The sequence below is a fragment of the Gossypium hirsutum genome, chromosome A04 (genome assembly GCF_007990345.1).
Source record: "Gossypium hirsutum isolate 1008001.06 chromosome A04, Gossypium_hirsutum_v2.1, whole genome shotgun sequence".
Classification (NCBI taxonomy): Eukaryota; Viridiplantae; Streptophyta; class Magnoliopsida; order Malvales; family Malvaceae; genus Gossypium; species Gossypium hirsutum.
Window position 1 is genome coordinate 56,451,723 of NC_053427.1, and position 7,549 is coordinate 56,459,271.

General features: G+C 40.5%; 1 non-coding gene across 1 annotated transcript; it reads left to right on the forward strand.

Moving 5' to 3' along the window:
• Positions 1–2,812: 2,812 nt before the first annotated feature.
• Positions 2,813–2,919, forward strand: LOC121228589 (small nucleolar RNA R71). Its single transcript, XR_005926165.1, has one exon. It is a non-coding gene; the product is annotated as a small nucleolar RNA R71 (small nucleolar RNA).
• Positions 2,920–7,549: the final 4,630 nt, after the last annotated feature.

Sequence of the window (7,549 nt, forward strand, 5' to 3'; positions counted from 1 at the left end):
GATGACCCCCCTCCGATGTCTATCCGTCTGGTGGCGAATGGGGAGAGCAATAAAGTTGGCGAGGTCGAGTACATACCCATTTTCCATGCTCAATAGAAAGTAGGCGTCGTGAGTGTTGACGATGATGGTGCTCTCTCGATGTCCTGTCAAAGTGTGTGCCAAGATGGTGTGTAGGTACCTCAAGGAGGGAGAGAGAGCTGATGCCTTGGAGTGACTTGGGTCGTAGGTGGCTGAACCGGGGACCAAAGCGTACCAGCACTTCAAGGGAGAGTAGTGGATGTGGCGACGGAGAGTGTCGAGGTCGTTCTCATCCATAAACTCCTCTATGTACAGGCCCAAAGCTATACCAAACTCGGGCAGACTCAACTGGTGGACTAAACCGCCGAGACGAAACTAGACTATTCCAGGATATCAAAGTTGGTCATGACGTCTTCAACATGGAATGTAGAGCAAAGTTCAAGTGTGAGCTCAAGGTACGTCGGCTCGATGATTGCAAAGAAGAGGTCCCATGGATCGGTTGTCAGGAGTTCTCGTACATCGTTAGCCAACTGGACTTGTTCAAGCGCTGTCCAGTCAATGCAGCGGCCCACACCTAAAGGTCGAGCCCGTAGGATTTGGAATAGTTCCTCCTGATTGCTAGGTGGAAATTGGAGGTATGGGTGGCGAATATGGAGTTGGAGGCGGCGCATGGGCGTGGCAGGGAGGCCTCTAAACTTGCAGCGGCTAGGGCTAGGGATTTTGGGTGAAAAAGATGATGAATAATGAAAGGTATTTATAGATTTTGGGACACACGGCCAGGGGACACACTTGTGTTCCCCAATTTTTTCCCATGTGATTCGCAAATTTTGAATTTGGGCGTGTCTGACATTTCGCCCATGCTTGTGTTCCTTTGGTGTATGGGTGCACACGGTCTTGTCACATGGCCGTGTCTGTCTTCGTTCGCTTCTTCCACGCTCGTGTATGTAGGCCCACGCCCGTGTTAATCTTACAGGTTTGACCATAGGTTCTAGACACGGGCGTGGCAAATGCCCGTGCTATTTTCTCAGGTTCAACCACCGTTCTAAGACACGGGTGTGTCGAACGCCTGTGTTGTTTTGGCAGGTTCGCCCACGGTCCTAACGCATGGACGTGGCGACTTATTGCATCCCGTGTTGGGAAAAATTTTCCCTGTTTTCACACGACCGTAGACACATCCGTGTGCCTGGCCGTGTGTGGTTTAGAAAGCCTGCATTTCATGAGTCGGTTAGTATGTTAGATGTTAAAAATAAAATTTAAAGAAATTAACATTGTTAGTGCTCAGGTTTCCTCCCGAGAAGCGCTTATTTATAGTCTAAGCTCGACTTACCTCTCTGGTGAGTGATCATGGTGGTTCGAGGAGTTTATACTCCTCATTCCTGCTACGAATCCCATCAAAATAAGGCTTTAAGCGGGTATTGTTTACCTTAATGGTGCCGGATTTGGAATGACTTACCTCGACTGTACCAAATGGGAAAATGCTAAATACCGTAAGAGGAATTTCTTCATTCGTTTTGGCAGTGTCAATGTGAGGATCTGCGGCATCTAATGAAACTTTATCTCCAACCTTAAGTTAATTTGGTGAGGCATTGAACTCGTTCTGGCGTAGTTTTAGTTTATCGTGTTTTCTCGGTTTAAATGTCAGCCATTCATCTAACTCGATTCGTAACCTTCATTCTTCATGGGTAGATTCTTTGAACTTATTTGGTGAGGCATTGAACATGGCTCACGTGTGTCCTTTGAACTTATTTCCTGCAAAATAGGTTGCACTGTATGATCAGTCTTAGTAGAACAATTTGTACCCTCACCTTCAATTTTCGATGTGTTGTTCAGGTTACGAGCTTGAAGGTTGATTGTTTCATCTCCTACACGAAGTGTGAGTTCGCCTGTGCCAACGTCAATAATTGTTCTAGCAGTTGCTAAAAAGGGCCTTCCCAAAATTAAAGGAACGTTATTGTCCTCTTCTATGTCTAAAACAACAAAATCAACTGGGAATATAAATTTGTCAGTTTTAACTAGTACGTCTTCAATGATACCCCTAGGGAATCTGACAATTTTATATTCTAATTGAATGCTCATCCTAGTTTGTTTGGGTTTCCCTAGACCTAGTTGCTTAAACAATTTGTAAGGCATAACATTGATAATAAACCCTAGATCAACCAACGCATTATTAACATCTAAACTACCAATTAAATAAGGAATCATAAAACTCCCTAGATCTTTTATTTTGTTGGGTAGCTTATTCTGAAGAATGGCTGAGCAACCCGTGTTCAGCTTCACATGCGACGTTTCATCTAACTTTTGTTTATTTGCTAGAAGCTCCTTTAAAAATTTGACTCCGTTCGGCATCTGCGAAAGTTCTTCAATAAACGGTAGGTTAATATGTAGTTTCTTTAAAAGTTTAAAGAATTTACCAAATTGTTCATTTGAGCGGTCTTTCCTTGTCGCATTAGGGTATGGCACACGAGGTTTATATTGCTCGATTCACCTCCATTTGCTTCGCACTACATTACTGGGTAAACCTGTAAAGAATTAAGGAAACCATTAATTTTCTTATTCAAGAGTTCTACCTGATTAGAGAGCATGGTGACCAAATCGACATTATAAAATCGGCCGTTTTCGTTGGCTTTGTCCTCATGCTTGCCACTAATAGTTATTCAGTGACATCTCCTCTATAAATTCATAGGCATCTTCAAGTGTTTTATTATTGATGGTTCTGCCAGCAGCTGCGTCAACCATTTGTCGAGACGATGGATTCAAGTCATTATGAAAGGTTTGAACTTGTAGCCAAAGTGGTAACCCATGGTGAGGGCACCTTCGCAAAAGGTCCTTATATCTCTCCCATGCATCGTAAAGTGTTTCTAAATCCATCTGCACAAAAGAAGAGATATCATTACGTAATTTAGCTGTTTTAGCCAGCGAAAAATATTTTAATAAAAACTTTTCGGTCATTTTCTCCCAAGTAGTGATTGACCCTCATAGTAACGAGTTCAACCATTATTTAGCCTTATTCCTTAACGAAAAGGGAAACAACTGAAGGCGGATGGCATCATCAGAAACGCCATTAATTTTAAAGGTATCGCAAAATTCTAGGAAATTTGCTAAGTGAGCATTGGGATCCTTATTCTACAAACCATCAAACTGAACAAACTATTGTATCATTTGAATTGTGTTAGGTTTCAATTCAAAATTATTTGCAGCAATAGCAGGTCTAATCATACTTGATTCAGTTCTTATTAAATTAGGTTTAGCATAATTATACAGAGTACGTGGAGCAGGATTCTGATTTACTGGATCAGCAGCAATCGTAGGAGGTAGCGGATTTTCTTGGTTTTCAGCCATCTCCTCGGTTGTGGTTGAAGTATCGTCCTCTTGCTCGTCCTTTATGTATCTTAGGCTTCGCCTTATTTCTCTCCGGTTCCTGCGAACTGTGCGGTCAATCTCACTGTCAAAAAGTAGTGGTCCTGACGGGTTTCTTCTGGTCATAAACTAAAAAAACCTGTCAGAAGAAAATAAATGAAGAATTAGAAAAGAAAAGAAAATTGCAATAAAAGTAAAATGGCTAAAGTAATAAAAATCGAGTGTTCCTAATATCTTAGTTCCCCGGCAACGGTGCCAAAAACTTGATACGTGATATTCGTGAGAGGTTTTAAATATTTATAATGAATCGTTCGTGAAACTAACTATTATCACAATGCAGGCAAGTGGACCTATCGAACAGTAGTATAGCTTTAGCAAGACCGAATTATCGAACCCATAGGAACTAAAAGTACTAGTATCAACTTTCTTTTTATTATCTAGCCTAAAAAATAAAAGGGTTTTATTTATCTAACTAATTAACTAAACTAAGAAATCACAGAAAAGAAGTTTGGGGAAAATACTTTTTGGAAAACTCGATTGCTTAAGACAATACCTAAGGAAAAATCCACCTAGACTTCACTTGTTATTTGACTCTGAGTCAGATGATTTATTCATTCAACTTGGTCCGTAGAGATCCCTAAGTTATATTATTATCTCTCTCGAGACTAACAACGTCTAACCTTAGATTAAATAATTGAAATCTCTTTCTAATTAATGCTCTGGGGTTGCATTAACTCGATCTATGGATCCCCTTATTAGGTTTCACCCTAATCTGGAAAAATCCTGTCACCCTATCTCTAGGCACACAATCAACTCCACTTAATTATGACAAATTTACTCTTAGACAGGGTCTATTCCTCCTCTGAATAAGAGCTTAACTTGAATCAATATCCTGGAATATCAAAACAAGAATTAAGAACACATAATTAAGAAAGTGTCAAATATTTATCATACAATTCAGATAATAATAACAAGATCTGTCTTCGGTTTCATTCCCCTTAGGTATTTAGGGGTTTTAGTTCATACTAATGAAAGAAAACATCGCAAAAGAATAAAAATAACAAAACATAAGAAAACCCAAAACTCCTAAGGGAATTTGAGGGGAGATCTTCAGTCTTGATGGTGAATTCGGCTTCTGAGATGGATCAATCAGCTTTCCTTGAGCAATTCCTTGCTTCCTCCTGTGCGTCCCCCATCTAATTGCCTCCTCAGGTGTTTAAATAGGCTTTGGAATGCCTAAGAGCCCTCAAAATTGGCCTTTTCTGAATTGGACTAAACTTGGGCTCGGTAGGGACACGCCCATGTGCGATTCCTTATGGCAGTGGTCAAGGCTGTTAAATGGGCACCAGCATGTGATCTACCCGTGTAAATCATGCTTTGACCTTGCCAAAGGGACACGGCCGTGTGCTCTGCCCGTGTGAGAAAGTCCAGGCTGTGTTGATTTCCTACGTTGGCCTATTTTCTCCATTTTTGGCTCGTTTCTCGTTCCTTTCACTCTCCTATGCTCACCTAAGTATAAAAAATGAAATTAAGGCATTAGGAGCATCGAATTCACCAATTTTAAGGAAAAATCATCCATAAAATGTGTTAAGCATGGGTAAAAATATGTATAAATTGCGGTTTATCACTTGCTCTCTCCATTTCTACCCATATTTCATGATAAGGTTCATGTTTAAAAATTTACCCATACGTGAATCACTTGTATTTTGATGGATTATGGAGGAACACGAAAGATGAATATGTGCTAAACAACTTTTCCTAGGTGATTTTCATGAAAAATCCTTGTAGGGACCATTTTGCAAAAGTTGTAAAATGTGTGGTAGAAGTGTGAAAATCATGGAAAATGAGGGCTACCATAAGAAGGAAAAGTGTTCGGCTAGGCTTGGGTAAGGTAGAAATTACATGTGTTTCATTATACGAGCTTAATGACTAAATCGTAAAAATATCAAAGGTTAGGGGCAAAACGATCATTTGGACCGGGGGTGAGAATTTGACTTGTGATATATAGTGTGGGGTATTAATGATATAATTTTGATGTTATAGACCCCGGGGAACAAATTCCGGAGGTCGATCAAGGTAAACGTAAGGTTTCAGAATAACTAAAACACAACTCCGAAATAAATACTAGGTAAGTTCGGATAACTTAAAGTAAACCCCTAATATGCATAATTGTATGATTAATGAATGCATGATGACTGCATTTATTATTGCCATGAAATATCATACAAATGCATATTTGATGGTAACATGTGAAAAATGTCTCGGTTCAGGTTGACAAAGGGAATTCAATGAAAACCCGTAATTACATGTGATTTGAGATCCTGCATGTGTTGCAGTAAGGATTTAGCCCAGACGGGTAATCCGTTGATCTCAATTATGAAAAGGATCTAGCCCGGATGGGTGTTCATTGATTGATCGAGCCTCCCGAAGAATATGTGTACATTATGGATTTAGCCCGGACGGGTAATCCGATTAGGGTCTGAATTTAGCCTGGACTGGTAATTCAGATCCGAGCTCAGTAAGGGTGTATGTCTATAAGGGATTTAGCCTAGACTGGTAATCTCGACATCACCTTATGAGTTCATGATAAGGGGAATTTAGCCTGGACTGGTAATCTTGCCAAAAGATGTGAGGTTCGCGAGAATGCATATATGTTAAATGATTATTCGTAAGAATTGACGGATAATGGGTATTGCATCAAGATTTCCTAGAAACTCAACAGGATTAATATGATGCATGTCAATAAGATGATGAATGATGAGCTCATCTACATAAATTACATGATGCTTTGTTATGTGACTAACTCATTGATTGAGTGCATGTGATAGGGAATCATTTCATAATTGATTATTTCATGATTTAAATATGGATGGCTGATAATTACTTGGTAAGTTTACTTTCTGGTTATTCGAGCTTGCTAAGCATGTAAATGCTTACCCTCTCTTTTTCCCTATCTCACAGAGCTCGAGGACTCATAAGGACTGGAAGACGATTGGAGAGTCGACACACTATCAACTAGTCAAGCTTTGGTATAAAGACATTTTTATTTTGTTCAATGGCATGTATAGGATTTTTGAGTATTTTGTTATATGTGTCATTTGATTTGCCAAATGAAGGTATGTAAAAATATGTTTATCTTTTTGTATATGGGCATGAAAATTGGCTTAATTGAAGTAGGCTTTGACCTACGAATTTTTGTATGGTTTTATTTACAAGTGATGGGTTGTTACCAATTGGCAATGAGATACATGAATGAGCTAATTTTGAATGAATTAAAGTGACATGCAAACCCATAAACACTAAATGGGGAATAACCTTTCATGTATGAAACCATTGATATGAGGTTTCCATACACCTAGTTTTATCAAGATTATTTACAAGTGTATAATCATGTTTTCCTTCGAACTTGGTAACCACTAGGTATAAGGAGTAGAAAGGGGTGACTTAAGGCTTGGAAAATAGCCTATTAGGGTCCACATAGTCGGACACACAGGCATGTGTCTAGGCCGTGTGTGACACATGGCTCCTTCCCATGGGTGTGGGCTATGGCCGTGTGTCCCCTGCACTTAAAATTTTAAATCAAAAACGCACACGAGTAGGCCATACGGGTGTGTGTCCTTGCCGTGACTAAAAGATAATGTTGTCTATGGGCAGGCAGCACAGGCGTGTGCCACAGTCGTGTTGATAAGTCAGTGTTGCACACGGCCGAAGGGCATGGGCGTGTCCCAAGTCAAACGGGCGTGTGAGTCCACACGGCCCATCTACACAGGCGTGTAACACTTAAGATAAGGAAAAATTTTCTGAGGAGCCCAAGGTTTGTCGAACGTGCCCGAATTTGTCCCACACTTCCTCTAGGTACGTTATAGGCCTCGAAGGCCTATATAAGGGACGAGATATTCATGGTTGAAAGTTTTAAATTTGAGCAAAAATTTGTGACCCAAATAGTGTGTTATAAGTGTAAAGCCCCGGTAATGCCTCGAGCCCTATCCCGGCATCGAATACGGGTGAAGGGTGTTACATATGCTGTGGGGGACTTCGTTTTTCTCAAGGTCTCACCATGGAATAAGGTACTGTGGTTCGGTCGCAAGGGCAAGCTAAGCCCTCGGTTTATTGGGCCATATCAGATTCTGAAACGAGTAGGGCCAGTCGCCTATCAGTTGGAGCTACCTCCGGA